Source organism: Rhinolophus hipposideros (genome assembly GCF_964194185.1).
Source record: "Rhinolophus hipposideros genome assembly, chromosome: 10".
Lineage (NCBI taxonomy): Eukaryota > Metazoa > Chordata > Mammalia > Chiroptera > Rhinolophidae > Rhinolophus > Rhinolophus hipposideros.
Window position 1 is genome coordinate 4,442,150 of NC_138056.1, and position 17,510 is coordinate 4,459,659.

The window sequence follows — 17,510 nt, forward strand, 5'->3', positions numbered from 1 at the left end:
CACACAGGTTAGGGAAGAGAAGATGAGTCTGCGACCTGAGTGGACCAGAGTAAATAGAGGTCCTCAAAGCCCGGAGGCACTCCTGTGGTCAGGGAACAGCCAAGCAGCAGTCAGACAAACACACAGGGAGGACAGGCGGTTGGGGTCAGGGTGGGCTCTCGGAGTTTGGAAGGGCTGCATTTTCAATGACGAAGAGGTCCCCAAAAGGTCTGGGGGAGAGTGTCTTGGTTCTGAGAGACCAATTTGGACAGAACTGAGGTCACCCAAGATGATGTCAGACAGCCTTCACGTGAGTCCTGGGAACCAAGCAACCGTGCCCGTAGCCAGACCGAAACTGAGCCCATGGAACAAACACGGGGAGACATCCGAGACTCCCTCCTCGGGCTGGTGGGGGCACCTTGTGGAGGAGCGAGGTGAGGTGAAGGTGAGGTGAGTAAAAGCTCGTTACCTATGTTTCAATGAGTGAGTGAGTCAGCTTGCCTGAGGCCACACAACTTGTGAGTGACAGAGCCATACGTCAACCCCAGACCCAGCTCCAAGGCCCCGCCAGCTTTGGGGGTTACAGAGCCAGGGTCCCGTGCGCCAGCTGGAATCATGATGCTCCACCTTCGCCAGGTTAATTCTGGAGGTCTCAGTTTCCTAAGAATTCTCTTGGGTGACAAATAGCAATCACTGCTTTCATTGCCATGCAGTTACATGGGGCCAGAACTCTGTCTAAAGGTTGTTGTGCGGGTAAGTGGGGTGGCCCACCCCCCGTTAGTCATATGTACACAGGGAACTTGAAAAGTAGGCCAGGTGTCGTACACGTGTTTGCCAGGAGGCCGAGGGGTGTGGATTTGTCTTTACCGGAAAAAGTGAGTCAAATACGAGCTTGCCTCGAGACAACAAAAGCCAAAGTCCAAGGTTTCCTCCAGCCTGGCCAGCTGCTGACGCTGCTACTTTAACAGTGCCCTTGCACAAATACAATCCCAGCACAAAGGAGGGACCGAATCTAACCAGGAGGCTTCCTGTGTGCTCCCCTAAAATAGGACTGTGGTGCATTGGACAGTTGTGTCGTGGGCCAGATTTTGGAACTAGATTTACACGAATGGGAAGCAGGGTTCTATTTACAGAAAGTTGATTTGCTTTTCAGAAGCACACCTGGGAAACGAGTGACACTTTCCACTATTAATGTGTGTTTAACACCCCCGGGCAGCAGGTTTGGGCACTTTGATTTCATTACTCCAGCTGTGCTGGGAATGGTGAGTTGGACGCTGATGGGAAATGACTAGGAGCAAGCAGGCGGCTCTCCCCCTGTGGGAGCTTGGAGGAAGTCCTTCCCAGGGTCACTCCCCTCAAAACCAAACAGAATGACGTTTATGTCCTCCTCTTGCCTGTCAAACGACATTTTCTTCCCGGGCTAAGAGGGTGAGCGAAGGACTGAACCTTGCCAGCCTCTGAGTGGGCCAGAGCTGACCCAAAAAACAACTCGGTCTGGAGTCCTGGCTGGCGGTGGGGGGCCTGGCCTGACCTCACCCCACCCCAGGCCATGGGGTTCAAGCAGGACCTTTGGTCTTTCTGCCCTTCCCTAGTTGTGAGCATGGGCAAAAATCACTTCCCTCATTCTAACGTCAGCTTTCTCACCTGTGAAATGGGGCTAATACTAGCACTTAACCCTGGGGTTGTTGGCGGATTAAGTGACAGTACCAGTTAAGCCTTCTCAGGGGCCCTGGCGCCCCCATCAGCAGTTAGTGTCAGCTGGCATTAATATGTGCAAACTCAAGAGTGTGTGTGGCAGCCCCAGCCTCGTGGGCCTCTTCTCTCTGCCTCCGACCTCTGCCCTTTCAGAGAACATCGGCTCAAATGGCCTTAATCACCTCTCCATCCCAACTTCAAAATGCCGGGCTGCTGGAGCTGGTCCCCACCCCTGACACGGACAGAAAACAATTCCAGTTCTTTCTTCCTCTCGCCAATGCCTCTTGGCCAACCAAGCCGCTGCTTCCTCCGCTCAGCGGAGGACTCTGCTCCGTCCCAGTTCCTCCCCCATTCCTCAGGGGTCTTTCTGGATTCATCTCCCTTGTCGACCTTCCCTCCCTGAATGCCAAATAGGTGTTGGCCTCTCAAGAGGCACAGGGGCTACAGGAGTGACTCCAGGCCAGCCCTTCCCCTCACAAAGAACAGACACACAGACAGCCAGCAAGTGTGCTAAACACTGGGCTGATGTATGTATAACATGTGACAAGACTTGTCCCCACCCCCCTCGTTGGGGATTAAATGCAGCACCAGCCGTGCACACAGTGAGTGCTCAGTGACACACTTGCTTCCATTTCCTGGAGTCTAATTCCAAAGGCTGTGCCTTCTCTCTGGTGTCACGGGAGCAGATCCAGCACCAGCCCCGAATCCCCAGCCTTCCCCTGGCCCCCAGCCCCTATGGTGCCCCAGCCATCCCAGGAGGCCAGAGAAGAGAGGATGACAGAGAGGTGAACCCACCCCGGGGAGGGACAGCGCCTTGCCTGGGGTCACACAGTGCGCCGGAGGCAGAGGAGGGCAGGACATGACCCCAGGGAGTACTGGCAGCCTAAGCCGCCATGCCAGCAGTGCCCGGGCAGGGCCGCTCTATGCTCCTGGCTGTGGGCAGCCCCGCCAGCCAGGCAGCTGCTGTTGACATGTGATAACGTGTGTTTGTTTAGCTGGAACCTCTCATCAAAGGGGTTAATATTCAACTCCCTCCAGTCTCTGTGGCTGCAGCCCGGAGCCAGCGCTGAGACCCTCGCCAGCCCTGGGGCCCACAGCCTGTCTCCTTTCCTCCCCAGACAGCAACACGAGTCAGTTGTTGCCTGGGAGAGCACCCCATGAAGGCCCCAAGTGTCCCTCCGGTCTCTCTGGGACACTGAAGGCCAGCAGGCTGGGCTCCGCACTGCCGCTCCTGGGAGGAGGAGCCTGAGGGACCTGCTCACCAGTGTCACACAGCCCACAAGGCTCCACCACATGGCTGGGAGCCTGGGGACCCCTGGGAGGCCCTGGTGGGTTGTGGCTTGAAGTGTGGGGTTGGGGCTGGTCAGCGGCCCTGGGATCACTTGGGTTAGGGGGTCTTTGCTTGCTTTTCTGTCTGCCTGGACCCCGTCTCTGCCCACCCCTGACCTGAGCAGTTCCTGCCACCCCTCAGGTTTCTGTGCAGATGTCACTTCCCAAATCCTCTCCCCCCCCCCCCCCGCCCCTCCAACACCACTCCAATCTTCTCTTTGCTCAGCCCTGATCCTCCAGCCCCTTGGAGTCCTTGGGGCCTGATGGATGTTAGACCCAGGGAGGTCCAGGCAAGTCACAGGCTGATGGGGGAGGGGCTTCCTTTCTGGAGAAAGGAACCCTCGGGGCACTCAGTGTCCCTCCTTAGGTTGGCCAGAAAGGGCTCAGGTCACCCTGAAAAGCCAAAGCCTCAGGCTGCCACCAGCCATGGGATCCCCGGGGCCAGCCTCTCTTCCTCCCTCCCAGTGAAGCGGGGAGCCCAGGGGGCCGTGACCACATCCTCCTGCCCAGCAGGGAAAGGGCGGAAGTGGGGAGCAGAGCTGCCACTGGACTTGGGATGTGGCCTGAGGTTTGGGGTGTGTTGGGCTGAGGGCCAAGAGGGACATGGATGGGGGCAGCAGCCTCTCTTGCTTCCACCTGCCATTGCCACAGCCTTCATGCCAGGGAAGCGTGGTGGACCTGCAGGGAATGCACTGTTCTGCAGCCCACCTCCGGGCACAGAAACTGTCGCTTCCTGGGGGCTCCCACGCATCCCTAAGGGCTGGGCGCCTGAGCACTGAGCTCAAAAGCCCAGCCTCATCCAGCCTCAAGGAACCTTCCAGATCTACTTCTGGATAGCCAGGAAATAGAGAGGTAAACTGAGGCCCACTGAAGGGCCCAGAGTGTGTGAGGCAGGGCCAGAGCAGGCCCGAGGACCTGTCCCTCGCCCGGCTCCCTGCTTTCCTTGTGGGCGAGAAGGAAAAGTGTGTTCTGCTTCAGGGGCAAAGCTGGAGGCATGAGAGAGGAAAGGGCACCCTTGGCTACCACTGTTGCAGGGTGCCCAGAGGGACACGAGGAGCCTGGGGCAGCCCCACCCCCGCCTGCCAGCCTTCCTGCCCAGGTGGTACTTGAGCCCAGGGCCACCCAATTCTGAAGCTGCCCCTTCTGCTCCCCGGTGCCCCGTGGACAGTGGGCACAGTGAGGACACAGTGGGGCAGCGAGGCCAGCATTCCGCCCTCGGTCAGAGAAGAGGCAGACTGGGCCGCTGTGAGGTGAGCCAGGCTGTGACCGGCCCCACACCAGGCAGCATTTCAGACAGTAGGTCAGGTAAACTGGAGGCAGCTCGCTATTGCCACACGGCTTCCAAAGGTCTCTGTGTCAGCCTGTGAAGACCGGCTGACCTTGGACTCTGGCTGTCAGGAGGCACAGAGAACTCAACTTCTTCCCTCCCCCAGCATTGGCCCAGCTCCTGCTGCCACAGCTCTCTGGGGCTATCTGCAGGACCCCTCACTCCAACTCGATGTATTCATTCACTCCCTCATTCATTCATTCATTCATTCATTCATTCATTCATTCATTCATTCATTCGCGGGGTGTTTGCTGAGCACCTGCTCTGTCCCATGAGCTACACTGGGCACCAGGGAATCCCCGCTCCCTGTGGACTCGTCCCCAGCCTGACAGACAGACAGACAGACTTTGGTTGGGAATCTGGAACAAGGGACATCGCAGGGGCATCCTGGGAGGGTGGCAGGCACCGCAGAGAGGACTTCTCAGAAAAAGTGTCCTTTGAGCTGGCTTTCGAGAGAGGAGGTGGCCATCGAGGTGGGGAAGGGCCTGCAGCCCTGCACACCGCCTCAGAAGCTAACGTGTCCCCATCCTTTCACAGCACTCGTTCATTCACCACAGTCTCTTCCCTGGGCTGAGAGCTGAGGCGTCAGACACGGCGCTTGACCTAACGCTACCTCATTTTACCACTAGAGTGACACGGCTTTAATAACACATCCATGATAGTGCAGAAAGAAAATAAAGAGGGGTCCGTGGTGGAGTCACAGAGCGCAGGCTGTGGGCCTAGGCGGAGCGCGGCTGAATGGGGACTCAGCCCCTTGCTGACTGCCATGGCGTCTTCCGAGCTCAGTTTCCTCAATGGTGCTTGTGGAGCTTTGGTGAGCATGACGCGAGATGACTGATTCAATGTGCTCGGTTGGCGTGGTGCCTGGTATTTGATCAGCTCTCGGTAAGCACCACATCTCGGCTGCTAGGAGAGGCCCTCCTGGGTGGAAGACTGGCTGGTGGCCTGGGCACTCAGTGTTTGAGGGGGGGGAGAAAACTGACTACTCCCCTCAGCCAAGAGAACATTTCTTCTTCCGAGGCTTCCTGGACCTGCGCTGAGGTCAGCATGTCCCTGTCACCACCTCTAAGTCCACCCAGCCCTTCAGGTAAGGAAGAGCGGCCAGCCACTGTCAGCAGGGCTGGGACCAGTGACAGGCATGGGCCATGGTTCCCTTGTCATGGTCGTTTGCTATGTCCACTTCCTGGATGCCAGTCCCCTTCTTTGGAAAAGGCCACTTCTCAGTCTGTGTGGCTCAGGGTGGATCAGCCTCCCCTTGCCTGACTACAGCACTGGCCAATCACAGGGCACATCCCCCGGGCACTGTGACTTGTCTGGGGACGGACGTATGATCAAGCTGGGCCAGTGAAATGCAGCTTTGGGACTTTAGGGGAGACCCTGAGGCCAGGGGAGCTGTCTCCACAGGGGTTGCTTCATTGGTAGGTCGCGAGCCTGGAGCTGCCACACGCCTTCTTGCCAACCTAGGGCGAGGCCACCAAGGGAGGAAGTCAGATTAGCCTGACGTTTACAACCCCAGATGCCTCAGCCTGCAGCCCAGATATGAAACCTGCTACCGTGCTGGGATTGGGACCCCGGAGGTCAGGCCAGAGGCTAGCCTGGTCACTGATTTGCTGTGTGACTCAGGGCCAGGCCTGCTCTAAGCTTCTGTCAACAGCGGGCTCTGACCCCTGCCTTGTGAAGTGTACAGGGCTGGCAAGGCTCTTGCCAGTCCTGTAACCTCCTGTAACCACGAGGTGACAGGTCAGAGCCTTGGTCACCTACTGCTCCATTTGGCAGGCTGCCTCCCCTCCCCCCTTTGTCCTGCTGTACCTGCCATGGGACCCTGACCCGCACCAGGCTGGCTGGGTGTCGTAAGGCCTGGGGCACAGGCACGAGGAGATGGAGGCCTCATGTTCCTGGGTTTGAATCCACACCCCGCCACCTTCAGGCTGTGTGATTAGGGGGAAATGAGGTCACCTCTTTGAGCTTAGCTTTCCTCATCTGCTGCATGGGAATGGTGATAATGACAACTAATTGTCAGCTGTCACCTAGGTATACGCACTGGGCTTCAATGTTCCATGTGTTATCTTGAGTTCTCCTCACAGTCACGTGAGGGAGGCCTCACCGCTGCGTGTTCTAATGAGGAAACTGAAGAAAATGAGACTAAAAAGCACAGACCCACAGGACTGACAGAGCTGGGATTTGAACCTCATTTTTTTTCTGTTCTATAGTCAGCATCCCCAATGACTCCCTTTAATGGCTTCCTTACCAGGTCCTGTCGCAGGCAAGATTCAGCCAGGAAACCGGGATTTCGAGCAGAGGGATTGAATCCAGGCACGTAGGGACTTGCAAAACCATGGACACAGCTGTGAGAGTGAAGGGTGGGCAGCCCTCCCTGGCGCTTGGAAATCCAAAAGCTCAGGAATTGCAGGGTTTGTATCCATTCTACTCATGTTGGGCATTGTGGTCTCCCGTCTGGGGCTGTTATCAATGGTCTGGTAGACATCGTTCACGCATGTCTGTTGGTGGACCTAACACTCATTTCCATCAGGTATATATCCAGGAGTGCAATAACGGGTTCTTAAGATATTTGCATGTTCACAATCCAATTATTTCTCCACACTTTGTTATGAAAAATTTCGAATCTACAGAAAACTGGAAAGAATTATTCAATGAACTCTGTATCCGGTCCACCTGGGTGCCCCCACCAACATTCTTCTCTAACTGCCTTATCGGCTCTCTATCCATCTGCCCATCCCTCTACCCACCCAGTAGTCTATCTACTTTTATTGATGTAATTTTAAGGAAAAAAAATGGATACAAAATTATCCAAAAGCCAAAGACCCAGAGAGATTGGGAGGAAAAGCAGCAAACCCCCAGGGGCCACGGTGATTTCTGCTTGATGGGATTTTTTTTCTTTTTAGTATTTCCCAAATTTTCTGCAGCGAACATCTATTAATATTTTTGATCAAGAAAAAAAATCCATTTTAAATAAAAAAGGAACTTTGTCTTTTGTAGGATTGGAATTTCTCTTTGGGGAAAAGAGGCAATGGAGAAATGAGTGGGGATGAGGGTGGAGAGGTACTTGCACCCACTTCAAACATAGAAGGAGCCCAGAAAAGAACCAGGTGCCAGAATGGTGGTTGCGGGAGGGAGGCGGTAATGGGGAGTTGTTGTTAATGGGGACAGTCTCAGTTCTGCAAGAGAAAAGAGTGCTAGAGATTGGTTGCATGACAATGGGAATTTGTTTAACACTACTGAAAGATACAGTTAAAAATGTTTAAGATGGTTGAGTTGGTCGTCTCAGATGAGAAAGACCAAATTCCTGGGACAGAAAGTCAGAGACTGTGATAACCCCACTTGGCTCATGGTTATAAATGTAAAATCAAACTAGTTGAACCTGTTATTGGATGTTCTTTAGGAACATTCAGTTTTTCAGTGGGAGTTGAGAAGGGCAGGTATAAAGGAGCCAGCTGGGTTCACCTAGGATGGGGCTTTGCTAGGTGAATACAATCCAGGAAGGCCAACTGCTATAACAAAGAGCCCCCAGATTGCAGCAGCGAAACACCATAAAGCTTTGCTTCTGGCACACACATCCTTGCTGGTGTCCCTGCTCAGTCCTCTCTCGTCCACGCGGTAACTCTAGGATTCAGGCTCCCTTCTTCTCATGATACTGTTGTCTTTACCTTGCAGCTCCCTAGGTCACCGTGGAAGGGGAAGGGAGTGTGGGGAAGGCACCCCAGATATTTCATGTCCTTCAGCCTGCAGGGACATGTATTACTTCTGTTCATATCTTAGCCCCGCCATGTGGTGGGCAGGTCACCTTCCATGTGGTGATCCAGGGACCCAGGCACCTTGGAATTATTGCCGTTGACTTCACTCACCTAATCTATTAAAAAAAAAAAAAAAAAAGCCAAACAGTCACTTTTGCTAAGCCACGTCACTAAACCAAAACTTAATAACTAACCTAAGTGCAATTTCAGCCTCTCTCAGGAATGTAATTTTCAAGCAATCAGCCTGAAATTTCCCGATCAGCTCTAGTGAGGTCACCTGCCTGAGAAGAACCCCTGCCTGAAATAACCCACTCTTTTAACTTCTTGGCCCCACCTTCTTTCCGCCTATAAAAACCTCCCATTTTGTACAGCTCATTGGAGCTCCTTTCTAGTTGCCAGATGGGATACTGCCTGACCATGAATCTGTCGACCGAGCATGAATGAATCAAGAGGCTTCACCAGAATTAAACGACAAGGTTACATTCAAGAGTCTTAAGCAAGCTGCAACTCGGGAAACACTACCAGGCAGCTTCAGGGTTTTCCGAAGAAAAGTTGAGAGTTTCTATGGTAAACAGTACATTCGTGCGAAGAATCAGTCCTGCCTTCTTAGCCTCTGGATTAGTCTAAGATGGTTCCTCTAGATGCCTGCTGGCCTGGACATCCATTCCTAAATTCTTCAGAGGGTCATCTGTAGGATTTGTTGGTGAAAGGATGTCTAAACCTAAATTTTTATTTTATTTTTCAATTACTGTTGACATACAATATTATATTAGTTGCAGGGGTACAAAACAACATAGTGATTAGACATTTATATACCTCAGAAAGTGATCACCCCAATAAATCTAGTACCCATTGGACACTGTACATAATTCTTACAATATTATTGACTATATTCTCCATGCACACAAACTTTTGTAAGAATTTATTTGAGCCAAAGTTTTAAGGACCTGCCCAAAAGCAAGATTTCAGCAGACTGAGAAAATGCGCCAGAGAATGCAGTTTTGCAGCTCGTTTTATACATTTAGAATCAAAGGAGAAAATGTAAGGAGGGTTACATGAAATCTATTGGTGCTAGATTAAGGAGGCGGGAGAAAGCAAAGTGGGGAAATCTCTAGGATTGGGTAAGAAGCAAAATGGAGAGGCACATACTTCTCTGACATGGGTGGGGACAGGATAGTTCACAAGTAACATTTCTGGCATATAGAGATGGTGTGCGGGCAACAAGGTAACAATGAGCGGTTCCGGGGTCTTGTGCTCTGATGCAGGCAGTTGTGCCTTCAAGGCGTCTGGGAAAGAAAATGACTGTCGGTTCAAAGGTGTGTAATCCTCGACGCATGAGAACAATGGACTCACTTAAGGTAAAGCCTGACCTTTGCTAAGGAAGCTATCGGCCTGGACTATGTGCCATGACCTGCTCCGTTAGGAATTTGTGATCAGGCCGTCCTATGTGGTTACTTCCGGCCACTGAGCTTGTCAGGTCTTCTATACTGCCCTTTTCAGTCACAGAGTTCTGTGTCTTCAGGCATTGAGGCACTACTGAAATGTTCTAACGTTAAATTCCCTGGCTAAAGAAAAATACAATCGTTTTCCTTATGTTTCACCCCTCGCTGATTTTTGTTCGCTATCGTGACTTAAATCGCTTAAGAAAGCTAATTAGATCTACAATAGTACTTGGTTGACTTTTGGTTTTCAAAAATTCCTTCTAACAACGATCTGCGGCAGGGATCCATATGTTCCACTTTACAGGCAAGGAACAGAGGCACAGAGAGAATAATCACCTGCGCAGTGCCTAATAGCAAATAAGTGGTGGAACTGGGATTAGAACTCAGGCCACAGGGTGGCCACAGGGTGCCACAACCTCAGTCCACTCATTCAAACGTTCGTACCTAAGACATGCTGGCACTGAAGGAGGGAGAGGGACTGAGGGCAATAAATGGAGGGGGCCAGGAAAGGAGGGGCTCACAGCCTGAGCCCCAAGGGCATGGGGCTTTGGGAGAGGGCTGCATGGGTCCTTGGCCTCCGGGTCTGACTTTGCAGGGGTGGGGGGAGCTGCTGATCCAGCGTGACAACCAGGATTAGTCCTGCCTAAGGGAATGGGGAACCTTGCCTGGTCATTATCCGCTGGCCGCCTCAGGTGGTTCCTTGTTATTCCCATTGCAAGTATAAGCTCTAACTGCAAAAGCAGCTTCATCGGGCCGGCCGGGTGGCTCAGGCGGTTAGAGCTCCGTGCTCCTAACTTCGAAGGCTGCCAGTTCGAATCCCACCTGGGCCAGGGGGCTCTCAACCACAAGGATGCCGGTTCAACTCCTAGAGTCCCGCAAGGGATGGTGGGCTGCGCCCCCTGGAACTAGCAACGGCACCTGGAGGTGAGCTGCGCCCTCCACAACTAAGACTGAAAGGACAACTTGACTTGGAAAAAAGTCCTGGAAGTATACACTGTTCCCCAATAAAGTCCTGTTCCCCTTCCCCAATAAAATCTTAAAAAAAAAAAAAAAAAAAAAAAAAAGCAGCTTCATGGAGCCTGTCAAGGGAACTATAAAGCCTTTGGCTGCTCCCAATAGAACATTTGCCCAATAGAACATTTGGGGGGCGACCACCAGGTAGGTGCTGGTGGGGACAAACTTGTAGAGCATGGAGGCCCCATGGTGGAGGGTGATTAAGAGTCCCTGCTGCTGAGGGAGGTCAGGGCCCCTGGACCTGGGTAGGCTCTGCCCACCTCCCCATCTTCCCCTTCCTCTCCCCTCCCCCACCTGCCCCTTGGCCTGAGCCAGCTCTGAGGGGAGAGGTGGAATCCTGTCTGCCTGGATTCCTCAGCCCCACGATGTGGGGGGAAAGTCAGGGGGTGGTCAGGCCGCAGCCTCCCAGGACTTAGAGGATCTTCTAAGGTGGCCTTCCCCCTTTCCCATCATTCCCCTTGTACCCTCCCTGCCTCCGCTCCTCTCTCTGCCCTGTTAGATGGCGTTCTTAGAAGTTCTGGGACCAGCCAAGGTCACACAGGCACCACTGGCACCGTCAGGAAGAGTGGGGTGGGAGGCTGCCAGCTCCCCATGGCATCCAGGCTGCCAGGCTGGGGATGGGAAGTGACCCTAGGAGGAGAGACCCTCCCCGGAAGTAAGAGCAGCCCCTGGGTTGGGAGAACGGGGAGTGGGGATGGCCCCGCGGCAGCCAAGGCATCCTAGGTAAGCAGAGCCACTCACTCTGGTGTGGGTCTAGGCCTCAGTTTACCCACCTGCAAGGGGTCCTTGGGTCCTGCTGGTCATTCTCCATCAGAAAGGAGAGCCACCCTGAGGCCACCTGGTGCAAGTCAAGCCTGCAGGGCCCAGGGATGACTGAGGAGTGAGGAGCCCAGAGGGGTTCAGTGCCTGAACCAAGGATTCCTGTCCTCTAGCCCAGAAGTCTCACCCCCAAGGTGTGACTTCCATCATTTAACTGGGATCTTTCCAAAAATAAATTTATTACAAAAGTAATTCATGGAGGGTGCAAAACCACAGGACAGGTTTTCACCAAATTTGGAAAGTGAGTTTGGACGGTGTGTTTTAAAACATAGACTGTGGGGACACAGGAAATGCACGCTGGGGGCCCGAGGGGTCACTTCTAGTAGATGGACATGCATTGCCCAGGGTGTACCATGGGGGCCCCAGGGTCTTCGGATTTCGATTTTTGGTGTCATCTCATAAATAAGGATAATCAGATTGTCACACACACGGTCAGACTTGAAAGATGTTCCTCACACCATACCCCTTTTTTACTATTACCCTGTGAACAGTATAATTATCTTGTTTGGGACCATTTGGATGTATGTTAAAAGCATCAATTTGTTCAATGTATTCAAATACACCCCCATTTTGATAATCCTGTTGAGGTATTTCTTCATTTTTGAAAGTGCCAGGAACCTGAAAGAATAGAAAAGGCCTGAGGCCCTGTTAGACATCTGGGAGGCCCTGCAACGCCAGACCTCCTGCAGGCACTCGCTGCAGGCTCTCCCAGTAGCACTTACGATGAGTTGCTGCAGGGCCATCCTTATTCACAATAGGCGAAGGCTGCTGTGTTCCGGCCTCCGAGAATTCAGCTAAGAGTCGGTACACAGCTACCCTTGGTGGGGCCCTGACTGTGCTCAGCCGTTTCCCTGTGGGTTTCAGTGACACCCCCCAACAATCCTGTAGGGTAGGAACCACTACCTCCATCTGGCTGAGAAGCAGGTGGCTTGTCTAAGATGTTGACTGAGCATAAATGAATCAGGAGGCTTCGCTAAAATTAAAAATGATCAAGAGTCATTCAAGAGTCTTAGGGTTTACAAACTGGAAACACAATTAGATAATACCCAGAGTGTTGCAAAGAAGAGAGAAAAGTCAAAAGTTCTTATTCCACATTCTTGAGACGAATCAGTCCTGCCTTCTTAGCCTCTGGATTGGTCCGAGATGGTTCCTCTGGATGACCGGTGGTCTGGATGCTGGGTGTCAGGTGGTCTGGATAATGAACACTCTTAGTCCTTCAGAGGGTTATATAGGATTTATATAACTCTCCAGGCGTTGATGCACAACTGAAAAGGCTAGTTAAAGCAAGAACAGAAGGATTTCCTTGTCCCTCCACCTACTTGATTTTAGTAATTTAGCAGCTTGACTATAGCGACCCCATTTTATTTCTCTACTCTTTCCTCAAAGGTCACACAGTGGGTTGAGGCACAAGAGCCAAAGACAGGTTTTCACCCTTAATGCTATACTCAGTATCCCTGAAAATGGGGGAGGGCCGGTCCCATCCACCCATCAGACATGAAATGTGGGCATTCAAGTCACCTGCTTTCATTGAACCCCCTGAACCCTAAGCCCCACCTGGGGCCCCGAGGCACTGAGGCTGGGTACACGGTAGGAGGCCATGGAGTAAGACCACACTTGGGCTCAGAGATCTCCAGGAATCTGCTGGGCCTGCTCAGTTTCTAGTTAGATGACAGTGTCCTGGGGTGAGGCCAAACCCGGGCACTCCGTGAAGGGCCCAGATCCACTGTCATCTGCGGGCGGGGCTGTAACCCAAGCTGCAGCATGTAGGTTTCAGCCCACTGGCCTCTGTGCTCACATCAATATTTTAAAGCTCAGAACTGAAGTAGGAGTGCCTGGTCATGAGCACAGCTCAGCCAGGACTCTGCTTCTCCAGCCCTCTAGTGAACCCCACTGTGCCAAGCATCTAGTGAACCCCACTGTGGGCTAAAGGTGCTTTCGGTGCGGAACGGTAAGACTCCCCTGTATGCAGAGGGAGGAGTCCTGGGTGGGTCTCCTTTCTGCCCTTGCTAGCTGCTTGCTTTGGACAAATGGTCTCACCTCCTGGTGAAGTTCAGCCTTCTCAAGTGGAAGATGAAGTGCTAATTACACTCACATCCCTGCTGGCTGTGAAAGTTCAAAGATCTTGGATGCCCGTAAAGGGCTGGGCACAGGGCCTGCTCCTACCAGGTGGGGGTGAGGGAGTGGGGCAGACTCACAAAGCCCTTCCAGGGCTGGGCTCATAGGTGGACCCCTCTGTGCCCTGGGAAGGCCGCTGGTCTACCCAGTGGCCATGGGGATCCCCTCAGGCCAGACCAAAGGAATCAGTCTGCAGGAATGCCAGGGATTGGACAGGGCCTTCCCAATCCCCACCCCCATCCCTCCTAAGACGCATCACCCTCTGTGACTGCTCTCAGAATTTAGCATTAATCAAAGAGCTTTGGGAAACTTTTTTCTTATGTCCCAGAAGAAAACATTTTGTAATGAACCACCCCTCCCCAGCACCAGTCGGTACCAGCCATAGCAAATTTCTCTCCAAGCCTTTTCCACTTGTGCCCAAATGCTGACATTCTGGCCATCAGAACATGCATTCTAGTTTGAATTATTTTCTTGCAGGACATTGTCTTCCTGCTGAGCTGCTACCAGTGTGTGCATTATTCATGACCGAATGCCAGCTCACTGCGTGCTTTGCACACGTCCTCTCATTCAGCCCTCACCACAACCGTGTGGATTGGAATCCCCATCTTACAGTGGAAGAAACTGAGGTTCAGCCCAAAGCCATCCATTCAGCAAATATTTCTTGAGTGCTTCCAAACATCAGGGCCTGCTGGGCACTGTGGTAGAGAACAAGATGCTCAAGGACCCCACTCCCTGGGGGTTCCAGTCTGGTGGGGAGACAGACAATACACAACAAACAAGAAGGGGGAGGGGAGAGGCGAGGGTGGTGGTGAGGGGGCAGAGTTACTGTTCCAGATTGGATCAGGAGCCAAGCATGGCCGTTTTCCTCACGATCCAGTTGTGAATGAAACGAGGTGGGGTGGGGGGGCCGCATAGGACACCTGACAAGCTCAGGAGGCCACACGCAGGCCTGACAAGCTCAGTGGCTGGAAGTAACCACACAGGACAGTCTGATCACAAATTCCTAACGGAGCAGGTCATGGCACATAGTTCAGGCCAATAGCTTCCTTAGCAAAGGTCAGGCTTTACCTTAAGTGAGTCCATTGTTCTCATGCATCACGGATTACACACCTTTGAACCGTCAGTCATTTTCTTTCCCAGACGCCTTGAAGGCACAACTGCCTGCACCAGAGCACAAGGCCCCAGAACCGCTCATTGTTACCTTGTTGCCCGCATACTGTCTCTATGTGCCGGAAATGTTACACGTGAACTATCCTGTACCCACCCATGTCAGAGAAGTATGTGCCTCTCCATTTTGCTTCTTACCCAGTCCTAGAGATTTCCCCACTTTGCTTTCTCCCGCCTCCCTAATCCAGCACCAATGGATTTTATATAACCTTCCTTGGGTTTTCGCCTTTGATTCTAAATGTATAAAATGAGTTGTAGAATGCTGGTCTCTGGAGCATTTTCCCAATCTGTTGAGATCTTGTTTCTGGGCATGTCCTTAAAAATTTGGCTCAAATAAATTCTTGTAAAAGTTTTCTATAGGTTTGCACGTTCCTTCATTGACACGGTGCTGCCAAGCCCTATGGAACCTGGTACTTGAGAAATGTGTGGAAAATGAACCCTTCCTACCAACCTCAACCAGGCCACCTTTAACTCCTGTCTGATACACCAACATGTGGACCCATCATCCTCTATAACCAAGCACAGGGCTCTGAACAAACATGTAGGTTATTTCCAGCTTTCTCCAATTAGAGATAGCGTGGAATGGACAGTTTTCTGCATGGGGCTTTTCTGCTTCTGGTGATTTCTTTTCTTGGGAGAGAGTCTTGGGAGTGGGGTTGCTAGCTTAAGGGTCCTAAGCACATTTATCACTAAGGGTTTTTCCTTTTGGAGAAACAGTATATGTCTGGCACTTTTCCTGAGCACCTACTGTGTGACTGTTGACTATTATGCTCGAGGCAGAGGTACACAGCAGGGGGCTCTTGACAGGCTGGTAAATGCCACCTCAGCCTTTCAAAGCCCTGCTCAAACACCCCCTGGGGAGGCTCCCCTCACTTCTATGGGCAGAATTAGTCTGTTTTCATGTAAAACTAATTTTTTAGCATTACTATACTCCAAGATTCCCCAGTCTCTGCCCTGGTGGTTTTGCCCCAGCACTGAGGGTGGGCCCAGACCAGCAGGACGGCCGTTGGACTGTAAGGCAGGAAGGGAAGTTTTGTATCTCTATGGAAGCAATGCCCTTCACACAAAGGAGCCAGGACACCTACCTGCCTTGCCCCTCTCTTAGCCAAGGGACTTCAGCCTCTGCAGTACTCAGTGTCCACATCTATTAAATAGAAGGAAGAACAGAACACTTCTCCAACATCTCTTACTCCCACAGGGAACTGCAGTCCCCTAAAGGTACCTGTGGGTTCTAATAGCCCAATCCAGAAGATGCCAGAGAGTTATTTCAAATGATAGAGGCCCCACCCTTATTTCTAGTGCCCCTTCTTCCTGGCCAGATTTTTGGCATTCCTCTGAGATTACCAGGCTGGTGCCAGGGGACAGTGGGACAAAGGGCCTGACACCTGGGCAGGCAGCAGACAGGCCCCACCTCCCTGCGGGCTGGTATTTTTAGACAAAGTCCTTGGCGACCTTATCTAAATGGCCTAACTGGAGACTTTGATATCTCAGCTTTTCAAACATCCAGTGGGGCTCCCACCTCCCCTCCCTCCTAAGGGCCTGGGCCTCTCCCAGCTCCCTCCAGTGCAACGTCTAGACCCACCTCCACAGCTGTCTTGTCAAAGGCTCCCTTTCATTATAATCCTTTTGTTCAATACGACCATTTTTCTTGGAGCAAGTTCAGCCAAGTACACACTACTGCGTTTCCCCCCAAATAAGACCTAACCGGAAAATAAGCCCCAGCATGATTTTTCAGGAGGACATCCCCTGAATATAAGCCCTAATGCGTCTTTGGGAGCAATAATTAATGTAAGACCCAGTATTATTCTCCAGGAAAGACGGTATCTAAAAGAGATTTTTGCTTCCTGCAGACTGTGAAATCCCCACACAGAAGCCATTTCCTGTGCGCCAGGAGCTAAATTTCCTAAGCAGCCAGGGAAACCTCTTGTCCCGTAAAGTAGGATCTGTCTTTTTATATTCATCCCTACCCCACTTACTTCCAGGAAAGATGGGGTGGCCGGATCAAAGAGGAGTGAGGGACACAGGGCGACGTGTGGCAAATGGGAGCGGGGGGCCCTCGCTCCCCTCCGCGGGCAAAGGGGCAAAGGTGCGTTAGTCACAGTCACGCGCTGCCCCTGCGGGGGCGGGGGCGGGGGCGGGGGGGGGCGGGGGCGGGGGCGGGGGGGGCGGGGGGGGGCGGGGGCGGGGGCGGGGGGGGGCGGGGCGGGGCGGCGCCCACAGAGCCAGCAGCTCCGTGGCACTCACCTTTGGCCAGTGTCACCCGCAGCTGCGGCGGCCCCGCTGCGGGATGCCGCCCGTCCGCCCAGAGCATCTAGGCCCGGGCGTCCTCAGCACCACGGACAGGGAAACTGAGGCTGCAGGAGGCTCCGGACGCTGGGCCTGGTGCGCGGCCTGGAACCTAGTCGCCTCTTCGCACTTTCGGGCCTGGGGTGCCGACCCAGGGACAATCATTCCTGCAGCTACGGACTGGCCGCGGCCTGGCCGCGCCTTGCACGGAGCTGGCCCGGGGCTGGGAAATGTTATAAAAACACACCCACGGTGGTGCGGACCGGGGTGCCTCGCCCCAAGCTCACACAGGAGGAGACAAGCCAGCCTCCAGGCACAAGCTTCCTGCCGGCCCCTAGACCGGCCCACGCCTGACATCCTGGGGCACCGGGGAGTCCAAGGAAAGTTTCGGGCCCCAGAGCCGAGCCCGGGGTCCCCCAAGGCTCAGGGGCCGCCCTGCCACCCCTGCCAGCCCTGCCAGCCCTGCCAGCCCCGCCCCCGCTCTCTCCCGGGGGTACCTTGGTGCCTCGCTCGCTCCCCTCCATCCCAACAACCCCCGCAACCGGTTCGACGCCCCGCCCCTCCGCTCCGACCCCGCCCCCCGAG

At 53.3% G+C, this 17,510-nt stretch overlaps 2 long non-coding RNA genes across 2 annotated transcripts; both read right to left on the minus strand.

Annotated features, from left to right (window-relative positions):
* Positions 1-4,951: 4,951 nt before the first annotated feature.
* Positions 4,952-17,489, minus strand: LOC308503549. The gene is made up of 5 exons (XR_013994204.1): positions 17,423-17,489; positions 16,884-17,148; positions 15,721-15,783; positions 6,579-6,964; positions 4,952-5,790 (listed from the first exon to the last, which is right to left on the minus strand). It is a non-coding gene; the product is annotated as an uncharacterized lncRNA (long non-coding RNA).
* On the minus strand, positions 12,332-15,130 carry LOC308503550. The gene is made up of 2 exons (XR_013994205.1): positions 14,083-15,130; positions 12,332-12,631 (listed from the first exon to the last, which is right to left on the minus strand). It is a non-coding gene; the product is annotated as an uncharacterized lncRNA (long non-coding RNA).
* Positions 17,490-17,510: the final 21 nt, after the last annotated feature.